This window comes from Carcharodon carcharias, chromosome 19 (genome assembly GCF_017639515.1).
Source record: "Carcharodon carcharias isolate sCarCar2 chromosome 19, sCarCar2.pri, whole genome shotgun sequence".
Taxonomy (NCBI): Eukaryota; Metazoa; Chordata; class Chondrichthyes; order Lamniformes; family Lamnidae; genus Carcharodon; species Carcharodon carcharias.
In genome coordinates, this window is record NC_054485.1 from 89,497,874 (window position 1) to 89,513,910 (window position 16,037).

A 16,037-nucleotide genomic window follows, 5' to 3' on the forward strand; every position below is an offset into this window, starting at 1 on the left:
GATCCCCTTGACTGTGCCAATCAAGGCAACCTGGTTTAAGCTAGCTCCAAGTTTGACAACCTGCCCATAACCAGTCAGGGAATCAGCAGCTTCATTATGTTCTCCTTCAGTTCTTCCCACGCCGCTTCCCATTTACCGGGGAGCAGCCTGTTCCCATTGGGAGTGATTAACCCTCTCATCCACCTCTCCCCCATTCACAGTCAGACACTGGGCAGCCTGTTCCCATTGGGAGCGATTAACCCTCTCATCCACCTCTCCCCCATTCACAGTCAGACACTGGGCAGCCTGTTCCCAGTGAAGGGGATTAACCCTCTCACCCACTTCTCCCCCCATTCACAGTCAGACACTGGGCAGCCTGTTCCCAGTGAAGGGGATTAACACTGTCACCCACTTCTCCCCCCATTCACAGTCAGACACTGGGCAGCCTGTTCCCAGTGAAGGGGATTAACCCTCTCACCCACTTCTCCCCCCATTCACAGTCAGACACTGGGCAGCCTGTTCCCTGTGGAGTGGGAGGGGGATGTGAGGCGGAGGGGTGAATGTAACCTGCTCGCCCATATCTTTGCCTGCCAGGTTGAGACACTGCACCACTTGTTCAAGTGGAGAGGGATTATATACTCGGTGCCAGTTTGTTTTCACATGGCTCAGTCCATCTTAATGAGTTTGTTTGCATAAGTCTTGGCTTTTGTATTATTGCTTTTATCATGAACAGTTTTGGGCTCTTTCACCTTGCCATTATCAGAATGAAGTCATTTACGAAAGAGCCGGACTCGGCTTCAGGTTGAACAATAGCTCTTGCAGAATGATTTTGTCAGCGCAGGGAGGATGGAGTGGTACCTTTGTAGACCACACGGCCAGCCAAGGGCCAGTGGCTAGCCAGTTCCCTGCTGACTCAGCAGGTCATGGGTTCTTGTCCCAGCCTGAGAGTACAAAATTCAGCCTGGCACTTCCAGTGCCAGCATCGAAGGAGCGCTGCAGTGTCAGAGGTACCAGCCTTTTATCATCTGCCTTATTTTCACATGGCTGCTTGCGGGATCTTGCTGTGCACCAGTCAGCTGCTGCATTCCCTGCAGTGCAGCAGTGAAACAGCATCTTCAGAGTTCAGCTATTGATCCAGCAACGGGACTTTTGGTGGGGAAAAGGGAAAGATTTGTATTCACAGAGCAACTTCCACAGCCTCAGGGCATCCCAGCAACAACAACAACTTTTATCTTTACATGGCGCCTTTCATGCACTGAAACATCCCCAAGGCGCTTCACCGGAGCATTATAAGACAAGGAATGACACCGAGCAACACAAGAGAGACATTAGGCCAGATGACCAAAAGCTTGGTCAGTGAGGTAGGTTTATAAGGAGGAAAGGGAGATGGAGAGGCAGAGAGGTGTCAAGAGGGTATTCCAGGCCTTGGGGCCCAGGCAACTGAAGGCACGGCCACAAATGCTGGAGGCCAGAGTTAGAGGAGTGAGGATATCTCAGAGGGTTGTGGGGCTGTCGATTTACAGAGATGGGGAGGAGCGAGGCCACAGAGGGATTCGGTTAGAAAACCAGGGTGCAAATTTTAAAATCAAACCATTGGCTTGGCCAGGAGCCAATGTAAATCAGCGAACACGGGGGTGACAGGTCAGTGGGACTCGCTGTGAGTTAGGATATGGGCAGCAGAGTTTTGGAAGAGCGCTAGTTTACAGAGGGTCAAATTTGGGCCATCAGCTAGGGCGGGCATTGGAATAACTGAGTCTGAAAGTAACTAAGTCATGGACTGACAGATAAAGCTGATGGGACGAAGTGGAGTGATGGTACGGAGGTGGGAATGGGTGGTCTTCATGATGATGTGGGTATATCCCAAAGCGTCTTCCAGCCAATTAAGTACTTTTGAAGGGTCGTTGCATATTAAGGATGTGCAGCAGCCAATTCGCACACAGGAAGATCCCTCAAGCAGCGAAAATGAAATAATTATTTTTAATGATGTTGGTTGAGGGATAAGTAACGGCCCATGATGCCGGGCAGAACTCTGGTCTTCCTCTTTGATATAGCGGCCATGAGATCTTTCACTTCCATCTGACAAGGCAGACGGGGGCCTTAGTTTAACACCTCATCCAAAATACGGGCACCCGTGATACAGTGGCACTCCCTCGGTGGAACCCTCGGAATTACTCATGAAGTTTGCCCTGCTCCCCCAAACTTTACAATTCCCTCAATCTGAAGAAATGGAGGACAGTAACAGAATACCATGTGGGGTGGGGGTGCGGGGTGGGGTTGAGGACAGTAACAGAATACCATGTGGGGTGGGGGTGCGGGGTGGGATTGAGGACAGTAACAGAATACCATGTGGGGTGGGGGTGCGGGGTGGGATTGAGGACAGTAACAGAATACCATGTGGGGTGGGGGTGCGGGGTGGGTTTGAGGACAGTAACAGAATACCGTGTGGGGTGGGGTGGGGGTGCGGGGTGGGATTGAGGACAGTAACATAATACCGTGTGGGGTGGGGGGGATTGAGGTTGAGGTCGGAGGTTTGCTAACATCAATATTGACAGAGTAGATTAATAATTAATTCCTCAGCAACGCAAGGCACAAAAGTAGAGAAAAAGATGGGCTTCCCAAGGTGCCCAGGAATCTCTAACGTGTTACTTATATTTCCAACCAAAATGGAGCGGATAGCAACCTGACTAGAGCCACCTCAAAAGAGCTTAACTCTAAATTAGTTGCTGCATGTTTATGAATAGTTCACAATGTGAGTAAACAATCCTCAAGTGATAAAAGAATGCCTTATTTGCTCAACGTTGGTGAATGGCCTTGAATTGTCTCACTTTTTTAATGAATTTAACGTTTAATTTTTAAGTGGCAGCTGTGTTTCTCTCCCCCCACCCCGCCCCCCCGGCCGCCCAGCCCCCATTCAGTCGGTAATGAGGACCTTGTAAACCAAATTAATAGACAGGGCTTTGGAGCCTGGCTGTTGCCATAGCAACAGAAAGTTTGTCAGCCGCCTGTGTCCTTGTGCTCTCTGAGGTCACACTGGGCGGCAGCAGTAAAATAATGAACTTTTCCAAGATCAAATATTTCTGTTTCGATGGAGCTTTGCTGAGACGTTTCTACCGAGTGGAAAATAATTTAAGCTCCATCGGGCCTAACTCCCAGCCAGCTGACTGAGTATCACAGAGAGAGCAAATTTAGAAGTCTGAAGGAGCTCCCTCAGGTCTGCCCTGATGTGACCTGCTCCTCAGCTCCACTTTTCCACCTTTGCTCTATATCTCTTATCAGCCTCATTAAACAAAAATCTTTCGATCTCAATCTCGGAAGCTGCAATTGACCCAGCAACGCTGGACTTGACATATCCCTACAGTATTTACTTAAATGTTATAATGGAGTGACATATTAACCTCAATTGCCGCATGAGGTTTATTTTGGTCTCACCACCTGGTCCTTTTTAGAACCTGTCAAGCGTTTTCTGACGTTTCTATTACAATTATAGCAAATTCTGGTAGGTTCCCCCTCTGGGACTGGATGGGACAGCGGGTCAGACACAGTCCTTTCCCCCTCTGGGACTGGATGGGACAGTGGGTCAGACACAGTCCCTTCCCCCTCTGGGACTGGGCGGGTCAGTGAGCCAGACACAGTCCTTTCCCCCTCTCTGGGACAGGAGCTTCCTATCTAAATCCCTTTCACTCTCTATCGTTCATTCTCTGTGTCTTTTAATAAGACTGTCAAGCAGTGAAATCATCAGCCTGATGGGAAACAAAGAAATGTTTTTTAAGGGGCACTGTGTGCAAAAGGCACTGATTCACAGGTGCCAGTTACTGAAGTCACCCTCACGTGGTCCCGGCTTGATAATTTCTTACTGAATGGTGCTGAGAACAGGCTGGTGTGAGTCATGCAGTGATGTCAGCTCTCGTGAAGGGTCCTTTGTACTGTGAGCACCCTGAGCAACACAAACTGTGAATTAAACTGGAACTACCTGCACCTGTAACAATCCCAAATACACACGATGGCGTTACACGGGGTGGGGGGGTGCAGTCTTCAGCAAGTTTAAATGAAAGAAAGGAAGGAGACAGGAAGAAAGAGGAAAAATAGAAATGAAGAAAGAGGGTGTGTGTGAGAGGGAGAGAGAGAGAGAATGAAGAAAAAGAAAGAAAGAGCAGCAGCCTTTCACAACCTCAGGATGTCCTAAAGCACTTCGCAGCCAATGAGGTATTCCTGAATTGTAGCGTCCGTCGCCATGTTGGAAATGCGGGGGCTAATTTGTGCACAGCAAGATCCCATAAACAGCAATGTGATCGTGAGCAGGTCGCCTGTTTGAGGGATAAATATCAGCCAGGGCAAATGGAGCAAACTCCCCTCTTCCCTCCTTTGAAACAAAAAGCTTCAGGGGGTTTTGCGTTCACCCCAAGGGAGGCAGATGGTTCGCTGTCCCATCAGTGACGCCTTCGTGAATCTGTGCAACCACAGCTGCGGGTTCAAGCTATGATCCAGGTGACATATAGGGAGTTAATGAGACTCTGGTGAAACATTTTGGTAATAATGTACTTCAAAGGGACTTTGATAGCTGATGTGTGGAGAGGAGAAACTGCTGACAGATGTCTGCTCCATGATCCTCCTGTCCTGTTTGTTTCCGTGGTTTGGTGAAGTGCTCCTTGATGACACCAGGTGATGCTGCAGAAGATGCCCGACCGCTTTCGAGCTGGAATGGGAACAGGCTATGCAAATTGCTGTGGCAACTTAGAACCCCCCCCCCACCACCAACCCCCCCCCCCTCCAGCCTTTCAAAGACTTGTGAACAGGTCTGGTCTCCTTTTATTAATAAAAGGAATCTGCAGGCAGTGGAGAAGGATGCCTGAGGGAAAAAAAATTCACAAGGATGATACCAATCAGGAACGATTGAACAGGCTGTGGAGCTCTTGACTTCACTAAAGAGAAGACCGAGGGGTGACCTGATAAAATTACGAAGGGGTTCAATGTAGCAGATGTAGGGACGTTGTTTCCGCCCGTGGAGAAGAGCGAATTGGCCGGGGAGTGTGGCGGGAGTGAGGGTCCATGAAAATAAGATAGTCGCTGATAAATCCCATAGGAAATTCAGGAGAAACCTCTTTACCCAGAAACTGGTGAGAATGGAGAGCAGTTGAAGTGAGTAGCCTAGTTGCATTTAAAGGGAAGCTATATAAGTACATGAGGGAGGAAGACATATAAAGATTTGCTGATGGGCTGAGATGAAAGTAGGGATGGGGGAGGCTTATGTGGAGCAACAGGACTGGCACAGACATGTTGGGCTGAATGGCCCTTTCCTATGATGTAAATACTATTATTTTAAGTGGGCAGGAGGAGGGGGTGCATCAGGACGGCAGCCCCTGCACCCCTCCCGTTAACGTCTGCCCCGTTGTCCCCCTCAGGCCCTGAGGGAAATACTGAGCCGCAGCCCTCCCTAGATTGGGAGCAGAGGGAGGGATGTTGGTATGCGTTGGGGGGAGTGGCTGCATTGCCACGGTGATGAGCTGGAATCCTATCAATCCTTGGCTAACAAACCAACATGGCAAATGTCAGCGGTGCTGCCGGTGCTGAGGTTGTTCACCGAGGAATGTTGGTCAGCTGGCCGGAACTCGGAAAGGTGTCAGCTGTAGAGGTGCAGTTGGTAGCACTCTCACCTCCTCGAGTCTGAGAGTTGTGCTTTCAGGCTTTGCTCCTTGAGCACAAAAATCCAGGGTCACGCTCGGGTGCAGTTCTGAGGCAGTGCTGCACTGTTGGGGGCACCATCTTTAAAGGTGTTGACCTAAACTGAGGCCCTCAGGTGAGCACAAAAGATCCCTTAGCCACTGTTTTGAAGAAGAGCAGGGGAGTTCTTCCTGGTTGCTCGCTATTTCAATTCAGCCGCTTGCTCTTATTTCTGTCCTCAGTCAGCTGCAATGTTCCAGTGGAGCCCAACTCGAGTTGGAGGAACAGCACCTCACCTTCCGATTAGGCACTTCTCTGGACTCAATATGGAGCTCAATAATTTCGGGGCACAAATCCTGTCCGCCATTTTGATACCTTTTTTTTTTGCCGTGTGCTGGTTTGAATCTTGTTTTTCACGTTTTTGCTTTCGGACAGGGCTGTTCATTATTCTGCCATTCACACTCACTCTGGACCAATACTTTGTTTCTTTACTACAACCATTACCACTCCCTTCGCCTTTTCTTCTATGACAGTTTTGTCATTTAATCTCTCCTGCCCTCTACCCTATGCCAGACCTTCCCTTCTGTTCTTCCTCCCCTCCCCTTTTTCAATGACACGAAACCCTTCACACTTCTGCCTTCCTTCAGAGGAGTCATATTGGACTCGAAATGTTGGCTTTGCTTCTCTCGCCACGGATGCTGCCAGACCTGCTGACTTATTTCCAGCACTTTCTGTTTTCATTTCCGTCATCGGCTTCTAACTTTGCTTCTAATTTAGAGTCCTTGCTGGTGTTGTGGTCAAAATTACTTGTTAAAAAAAAAAAAAAATTTTGTCCTTCCTTTCAAATTTCTCTTTGTGGGAGCTTGCTGTGCCTCTGGGTGGGTTTTCCTATGTTACAACAGTGAGGACACTCTCCACCCCAACCACCCCAAAAGAAGCACTTCATTGGTTGTGAAATGCTTTGGGACGTCCAGTGGCTGTGAAAGGCTTACAGAAATGTAAGCCCGTTGGTCTGATCTCCGAATGAGCATCTAACCAGATATAACCGTGGGATATTGAAAGTGAGTGGGTGTCCCGCAGCGCAGAGGCTGGCGAAGGAGTGAATACCTCAGGTAGGTGGGTTTTGCTGCTTGGATCAGGTTGCCTCTGCCAGCACACCCACAGACCTGGCTGTGCAAGTACAATTAAGTCTCAGTTTGGCCCCTCCCCACTTTGCAAAGCTCCGCTGTGGTTATTTTTATCTTTTGTCCTCCCCCACACTTGTTCGGTTTGCACTGTTTGGGAAGATGATTCCCATCGCTGCGCTGATTCTGGACAATAACAAGGAACACCAGAGCTCATCCAGGAAGATAACAATAAGAGACTTCTGTTCCCAGAATAAACGAGAGCGAGCTCTCTCGGCTTAGAGGCAGCTGGTGCTGGAAGGCAAAAGCCAGCACAAAGCTCACTGTTCAATCCCGGCCAAACCTATTCATTTCCATTCAGCCTGCACCTGTCCAGAGCTTTGCTTTAACTCTTTCAGCGCTGAAATTATACACACACACACACACATGCACACCCACACACACTCCAGAGGCTCTTCTGTCTCATATGTTTTGCCTGATGGAGAAAGACGGGGCAAAGTGCCAGGGGTCGAATTTGCTTGGAGTCCATTGTTTTCTAAAAGGGCGCCCTTGTTGTTTATTCAAAAGGGGAAGAAGCCACTCACTGCTTCCAGGCAGTGTGAATGAGGCCACAGAGTTACTGTTGGTGCAGCCAGGGTAAGAAGTACTCCTTTAGGCTGTTCATTCACCAGGGCGACAGTTTTCCTCCCTCTGGGTAGCAGTACAAAGTAAATGGGTTTGTTCAGTGTGGTCAGAACCATCCAGTGCCTTAGCTGTACGGAGTGGACGCCTGTTCAGCAGGGTAAGGATTGCTCGCTCTGTAAATGTACACGCTAATGTGATCAGTGTGGTCAGGACTACCCGACATGTTGTGGTTATGGGTTTTTAAAAAAAAATTATTAATGCAATGTGGGCATCGCTGACCAGGCCAGCGTTTATTGCCCATCCCTAATTGCCCTTGAGAAGGTGGTGGTGAGCTGCCTCCTTGAACTGCTGCAGTCCACGCGGTACATTGAGTTCCGAGGGTAAGGATTCCTTTCTTTGTCCCTGTGCATCATTTCCATTTGTTGCTCAAAGTGGATTTGGATTGTTTGAGGCAGGCTTTCGATTGCCTTTAGCCCGTTGTGACTCAATGTCCAGGCCCAGACAGGATTGAATAGGGCAAGGTACTGAAAAGTTGCCACAATCCTTATTAACAGGAGGCAACGGGGGGGTGGGGGGTGGAGGGTGGTAGGTGAATGGTGCCTATGCAAATGGGCGGTCATGACTCAGCAACCCCAATTTAACAGCCCACTCCATGTTTTTCTCCATTGATTTGGTTCAAGAGTGTAAAATGGGTGATAGCAAATTGGCAGGCCCAGTTTACGTCCCACCCTCCCCCATCACAGGGACACAAAAGGCTGAATGGCCCCCTCCTGTGCTGTATCATCCCATGATTCAATCTAAATCAGGCTGCCGGTTCGATATTGGCCATTTGCACCATCTTTCTGCATTCGCTGTGCCCAGGCGATCTTACAAACAGGAGAAATCGCCTCCTTAATTTTCCCAGGGTGGGGGGGACAGGTGGCCCTGGAATGTGGCTGGGTCGCTCGCTATACTTTCAGTGGGAAATTGGCCGCAAAAGAAAGCGAGAGAGACTTGTTTTCATGTAACAGCTTTCGCTACCTCAACTTGTCTCATCGTGCTTTACAGCAAATAAAGTACAACATGGAATTAAATGGAATGTACAGCACATAAACAGGCCATTCAGCCCAACCAGTCCATGCTGGCATTTATATTCCACTTGAGCCTCCTCCCATACCTTCTCGTGTCTGCATAACTCTGGTATTCCCTTCTCCCCCTCGTGTTTATCCAACTTCCCCTTAAATTATTCGCCTCCACCACTCCCTGTGGTAGTGAGTTCCAAATTCTCACCACTCTGAGGACTTGAGTACAGGAGCAAAGATGTCTTACTGCAGCTGTACAGGGCCTTGGTGAGACCACCCCTGGAGTATTGTGTGCAGTTTTGGTCTCCTTACCTAAGAGAGGATAGACTTACCGTAGAGGGAGTGCAGCGAAGGTTCTCCAGACTGATTCCAGGGATGGCAAGATTATCGTATGAGGAGAGATTGGGCCAGCTAGCTCTGTATTCACTGGAGTTTAGAAGAATGAGAGGGGATCTCATTGAAATGTATAAAATTCTGACCGGGATGGACAGACTGGATGTAGGGATGATGTTTCCTCTGGCTGGGGGGGTCTGGAACAAGGGGTCACAGTCTCAGGATACGGGGTAGGCCATTTAGGACTGAGATGAGGAGAAACTTTTTCACTCAGAGGGTGGTGAACCTGTGGAATTCTCTACCACAGAAGGCTGTGGAGGCCAAGTCACCGAATATATTTAAGAAGGAAATAGATTTCTGGACTCTTAAGGTGTCGAGGGGTATGGGGAGAGCGTGGGAGTGCGGCATTGTGGTAGAGGATCAGCTATGATCATATTGAATGATGGAGCAGGCTTGAAGGGCCGAATAGCCTACTCCTCCTATTTCCTATTTTTCTACTCTCTGGGCAAAGCAGTTTAACCCATCTGGTTCACTAATGTCCTTTAGGAAAGGAAATCTGCTGTCCTTACCTGGTCTGGCCTCCGTGTGACCCCAGACCCACAGCAATGTGGTTGACTCTTAAATGCCCTCTAAGCATGGGCAATTAGGGATGGACAATAAACGCTGACCAAGCCTGTGACACCCACATCCCATGAACGAATAATAAAAAATAAGTTTCTCCTGAATTCCCTATTTGATTTCTTTGTGACTGACTTATAATGATAGCCCTTAGCTTCACTGCTCACCACGCTCTCTGTGTCTGCTCTATCGAAATATTTCACGATTTTAAAGAGCTTAATTGGGTCACTCGCAAGCCTCTTGTTTTCAAGAGTCCCAGCCTGTTCATCCTTCCCCCAAAGGTATAACCTCACAGTTCTGGTATCATCCTTGTCAAGCTTTTGCACCCTGTCCTGTGCTTCTAGTTTCTCCTTCAACGTGGCGACCAGCATTACATATCGTTCTCGCAAGGTTCATTGCGAGTTAAGCATATCTCGTTCTCTATTTTTCAATTCTATCCCTTCAGAAATAAACTCTAGTGCTTTTGAAGTGGAGCCATTGTTGTAATATAGGAAACGCAGCAACAAGCTCCCTCAAACAGCAGTGTGATGATGCCCACATCATCAGTTTTAGTGAAGTTGGAAACGAGGGATGAAATTAGGCCCGGACGCCAAGGAGAACGCCACTGCTCTTTTTTTTTCAAAGTAGTAGCAGTGGAATCTTTTCCATCTGAGAGATCAGATGGGACCTCGTTTTAATGTCTCACCTGGAAACCAGCACCTCTGACAGTGCAGCACTGGGAGTGTTAGCCTGAGCTTTGCGCTCAAGCCTCTGCAGTGGGACCTGAGCCCCCAATTTTCTGACCCCGAGGTGACAGCGCTTCCTTATCTAAGGGTGGATAGACTTGCCATAGTGGGAGTGCAATGGAAGTTCACCAGACTAATCCCTGGGATAGCTGGATTGACTAACAAGGAGGGATTGAGGAAACTGGGCCTGTATTCCCCAGAGTTTCAAAGAAAGAGAGGTGATCACGTTGAAACGTACACAATTCTTTCGGGGCGTGACAGGGTAGATGTAGATGGGATGCTCTCCCTGGCTGGGGAGTCAAGAACCAAGGGACATGGTCTAGAAATAAGAGGCAGGCAATTTAAGACTGAGGTGAGGGGGAACGTCCACACTCGGAGGGTGGTGAATCTTTGGAATTCTCTTGTCCCAGAGGGCTGTGGCAACTCAATCATTGAGTATGTTCTAGACAGAAATCGACAGTGACATCAAGGGATCTGGAGATAGCGTGGGAAAATGGTGTTGAGGTAGATGATCAGCCATGATTTAATTGAATGATACAGCAGGCTCGATGGGCTGAATGGCCTACTCCTGTTCCTATGATGCGTGGCTGGTATGAACAACCAGTTACGCTGATTCCTGTGTGGGCGAAGAGAAGGGAGGGGGTGCTGGGGCAGGGTTTTCACTGGTCTCCCGATGAAGACCTGGTAAAAACGTAAGCTGCTGTCACTCCAGGTGTCAGCATCCCAAAGTTAAACCCCAAGATCCTTGATGGCTGCTGGATTAATTCCATTAAAGCTCTGGCAATATTTTGTTTATTCTTTCATGGGATGTGAGCATCGCTGGCAAGGCCAGCATTTGTTGCCCACCCCTAATTGCCCTTGAACTGAGTGGCTTGCTTGGCCATTTCAGAGGCTATTTACGAGTCAACCATGTTGCTGTGGGCCTGGAGTCACAGGTAGGCCAGACCAGGCAAGGACGGCAGATTTCCTTCCCTAAAGGGCATGAGTGAACCAGATGGGTTTTTATGACAATCGATGATAGTTTCATGGATGCCATTACTGAGACTAGCTTTAAATTCCAGCTGCCATGGTGGGATTTGAACCCATGCACCCCAAACATTAGTTTGGGCTTCTGGATTACCAGTCCTATTACAATGCCACTATGTGATCATCTCCCCAAGCAGTCACAGGGTTAATTCCCAGGCCCTCTGGCAGCGACAGGGTTAGTCCTAGGGCAATAAAGCTCCAAATGCAGATATATTGATCACAAAACAAAAACAAAAATACCTGGAAAAACTCAGCAGGTCTGGCAGCATCTGCGGAGTGGAGCACAGTTAACGTTTCGAGTCCGAATGACCCTTCAACAGAACTGAGTAAAAATAGAAGAGAGGTGAAATATAAACTGGTTTCACGGGGGGTGGGACAGGTAGAGCTGGATAGAGGGCCAGTGATAGGTGGAGATAACCAAAAGATGTCACAGACAAAAGGACAAAGAGGTGTTGAAGGTGGTGATATTATCTAAGGAATGTGCTAATTAAGGGTAGAAAGCAGGACAAGCAAGGTACAGATAGCCCTAGTGGGGGTGGGGTGAAGGAATCAAAAAAGGCTAAAAGGTAGAGATAAAACAATGGATGGAAATATATTTAAAAATAATGGTAATAGGTAGGAAAAGAAAAATCTATAAATTTTTGGGAAAAAAGGGGCGATCAGAAAGGGGGTGGGGATGGAGGAGAGAGTTCATGATCTAAAATTGTTGAACTCAATATTCAGTCCGGAAGGCTGAAAAGTGCAAATATATTGATGATCTGCTCTAACAAAAATAATATGCATTTATATAGCGTTTCCAATGTGGTGAGACATCCCAGGCTGCTTCACAGGAGCAATTATCAAATGAAACTTGACACTGAGCCGCATCAGGAAGTATTAGTTCAGGAAGTCAAAGGTATAAGTTTTAGGGAATGACTTAAGGGGGAGAAGGGAGGCAGCAGAGAGGTTTAGGGAAGGAATTCCAGAGCTTGGGGCCCAGGCAGCTGAAGGCAGGGTCACCGATGGTGGAACAATCAAAATTGGGGACACCTGAGAGGCCACAATTGGACCATCGATGTCTCGGTGGGTTGTGGGGCTGAAGGAGATTACAGAGATGGGAGGGGTGAGGCCACGGAAGGATTTGAAAATGAGGATGAGAATTTTTAAATCGTGATGTTGCCCGACTGGGAACCAATGTGGGTCAGCGAACACGGCCGGGTTGGGGGGGGGGGTGGGGGGGGGATGTGGGGGGTTAGTAGGTGAACAGGACGCAGTGCAAGTTGGGAGACAGGTAGCAGGGTTTTGGGTCCTCAAGAACATGTATGTTAGAGGAGCGTGTTGGGGCATGGCTGCGAATCTCTCAGTCAGGCACACAGCTCGATCACTCCCACAGCGCTAAGAGAACTGCTTCAAACACCATCCTCAAAACTCATTTTAAAGGTTGACCTCTTGGGATGGAGAACAGAGAGAGGGAGAGAAGCAACCAGATAAACTTAACTGAAGCTTTGGTGCAAATGTCAGATCTGATCTCGTGTTGCTTTTCCCTTCCAGAGGCTCAAGGCTGATGCTCCCGCTGCAGTACTGAGGGAGGGCTGCACTGTCACAGATGACATTTTACAAATAAGATGTCAAACCCAAGCCCTATCTGCCCCCTAAGGTGGATGTGGAAGATTCCATAACCACTATTCCAAAGAAGGGCAGGGAAGAGTTCTCCCGAGTGTCCTGGACAATATTTATCCCTCAAGGAACATCACTTTTTTAAAAAAAAAGTCATCTGCTTATTATCTCACTGCTGTTGGTGGGACCTGGCTCTGTGCAAATTGACAATCGTGTTTTTTAACACCACAACAATGATTTCACTTCACAATGGCTTCAATCATTGGCTGTTGAGCACTTTGGAAGCCCTGAGGTTGTGAAAGTTGCTATATAAGTGCAAGTCTTTAGTCTTTTCCACTTGAGAGTTTATTTACAGAAAGGGCTCTTTTACCGCTGCCCACCCCCGCCACTCCCAGCTTGTAATCCTCACCAGCTGGACTCTCTCTTGTAACAACAGCTGGTTAGCAGCCAGGACCTGTAACTTTACAGCTGTCCGTTGTTGAGTCAAGGGAGTCTTCTGGTTGGCCTGCCCGCAACCCTGGGTTCAAGTTTCAATTAAATCAATTCCTGGGTGGGGCGAGAGGTGGGAAGTGAGGGGTTGGGGGCGTGGGGGGGGCAGTTGGTGGTGGGAGGTAGCTGGGGTGCTATGGGTGTCACTGGCAAAGCCCTGCATTTATTGCCTGCATACAACTTTTACATCTTGCCTGGTGCCACGACAGAGGGCTGTTAAGACTCAGCCACGCAAAGGCATGGACACCAGTTTTCCTTCCCTACATCGGCGACCCAGTTGGGTTTTTTTTCCATGACGATCCGACATCTTCACAGGAACCTTTGGTGCCAGCCAAGGCTGAGAGAGTGGTACCCTCACCTCTTGAGTCAGGGGGTTGCGAGTTCGAGTCCCACTCCAGAGATACTGGAGCACAAAAAGAGCCAGGCCTGACCCTCCAGGTGCAGTATTGAGGGAGTGCTGCACTGCAGAAGGTGCCGTCTTTCAACTGAGATATTAGAAGGGAGACTCTAACTGCCCCCTCAGGTGGCCCCATGGTACTATTTTAAGTAGAGCAGCGGGCATTAGCCCTGGTGACATTAGGAATATTAACCCCTGATCGAAGTCACTAAAAGCGGATTATGTGGTGTCAATCTCATTGCTGTCCATGGGACCTTGCTGTGCACAAATTGGTAAATGTTAGGGAATGGAAAGCATTTACACATTGGCATGGGCTTTCCTGATCTCTCTCTCAATGTAGGACACAAGATAGCTAATTTGCACACGGTAAGGTCCCATGTATGGTATTGTGACAATGACCAGATCATCTGTTTTAGTTTTAGTGATAAAATTTGAGGGAAAAACACATTGGCCAGGACACTGGGAGAACTGCCCCACTCTTAGGACCAACCTGAGAGGGCAGATGGGACGCTGGTATAATGTCTCATCCGTAAGAAGGTAACAGTGCAGCACTGCCTCAGCACTGCCCTGGTGTGTTAGCCAAGAGTTTGTGCTCAAGTGCTTGGAATCACTTCTTCTGGGGAGATGGTGGTGTAGTGGTAATGTCACTGGACTAGTAATCCAGAGGCCCAGGCCAGCATTCTGGCAAAACGGGTTCAAATCCCACCACGGCAGCTGGTGGAATTTAAATTCAATCAATAAATCTGGAATTGAAAGCTAGTCTCAGTAATGGTGATTGTGACAACTATCATCAATTGTTATAAAAACCTGTCAGATTCACTAATGTCCTTTCGGGAAGGAAGTCTGTCATCCTTTACCCGGTCTGACTCCAGACCCGTAGCAATGTGGTTGAATCCTAACTGCCCACTGAAATGGCGTAGCACCCAGTTCAAGGGCAAGTTAGGGATGGGCAACAAATGCTGGCCTTGCCAGCGATGCCCATATCCCGTGCAAGGAAAATGTAGGCAAATGCAGCAGCTAGTCTGTACCACCTACCACAATGGAACAAATGACCAGTTAACCAGGTTTTGCTCGGCTTCTATTCTTGTGGAACAGGACATTTTTCATTTATTGCACCAAATCAAGATTTAACACCCCTGTGTGAAGAATTTATTGATTTGTCCTACGTTCACGCTTTCTTAGCTTGAACCTGGCAGCTCCTTGTCCTGCTCTCTCATTTCAGTTTAGAGCAATTTTCTACATTTATCTCTTCCTTTCTTTCGACTGTCTTTTAAACCTAGAATTTGGTGTTTGGAGTAAAGAAACGGTTCAGGCCGACCAACCAACACCAGCATTTATGGTCCACACTAGCCTCCTCCTGTCTCCCTTCATATCATCTCCCCTGTGTCTAAAGCACCACTCGAACGTATTTTAAGGCAGCATTTTGTCCAAGGTACTCCTTGTCAGAGGGTTTAAAAACTACCACACATGGGAAAAGTACATCCAAAAGTTAAGAGTCGTCTTCAAGTCGTGCCGCTGTCTACTGACCAGGCTGCTGCTGCTACTGCCCTCCCACAGGGAGTTAATTGAAGAGAAAATGTAGCCAAGGAGAAATAGATTGAGGTTGTATTTTAGTGATAAGACCACTATTTGTCAGCCCATTCCTCACCGTCGGCTGCTGCATTTGCTGAGGTGAAGGGTGTGTGAAATTATGATTGGTGTGCAGAAGCCTAGAGACTTCAAGGCAATCCCACAGAAGAATTTGTCTATGCCTCCCAATAATCTCGGTTCGGTTCCTGCTAAATTCCCTGCAGCGTTCCAAGCCAAGGGCAGGTTTGACAGGAGGAGCCACGGATTGGGAGTGGAGCCTGGGAGTCTGTGCTCATCTCTGATCCTGAGCTTTCAGTGGAGCGCCGGGGTCGATGAAAGGCTCCGCAACTCATTTGATGCTTCATTGTTCCCAAACTCTTTAATTTCACAGCCGCTTAGTTAATTACCTCCGTGTGTGTCTGTTGCTCAGGTGTCTGAAGAGGGAAAGGTAGGCAGATTTGCATTCGTTCAACCCTTTCATGACCAGAGCACCTTGCAGCTGACAAAGCACGTTTAGAGTTTAGCCAATTGTTTGCAAGGTAGGAAACGTGGCAGCAATTTTTAACCCATGAGGCTCACTCATGACTGTTAGGGAAGGAAATCTGCTGTCCTTACCTGGCCTGGCTTCCATGTGACTGCCCTCTGAAATGGTCTAGCAAGTTACCCAGTTCAAGGGCAATTAGGGACGGGCAACATATGTTGGCCTTGCCAGCGATGCCCACATCCCATGAAAGAAGAAAAGATTTTATTTTTTTGCTGTCACACTTCCTGTGATGCACGCCCAACCCCGTGTCACACTTCTCAGTGTAGTATTTCTGGTCAGATTTATCCTGGGACA

General features: G+C 48.3%; 1 protein-coding gene across 4 annotated transcripts in view; it reads left to right on the top strand.

Moving 5' to 3' along the window:
• Window positions 1–16,037, top strand: part of LOC121291477 (discoidin domain-containing receptor 2-like) — a 169,023-nt gene that overhangs the window by 54,369 nt on the left and 98,617 nt on the right. Inside the window, exon 1 of one of the 4 annotated variants that reach the window (XM_041212710.1) lies at window positions 15,510–15,647. The exons of the other annotated variants lie outside the window; for them this stretch is intronic. The gene's annotated coding sequence lies outside the window, so the exon portion shown is untranslated. Of the gene's footprint in view, window positions 1–15,509; window positions 15,648–16,037 lie in introns of those variants that run through there. 4 annotated transcript variants of the gene reach the window in all.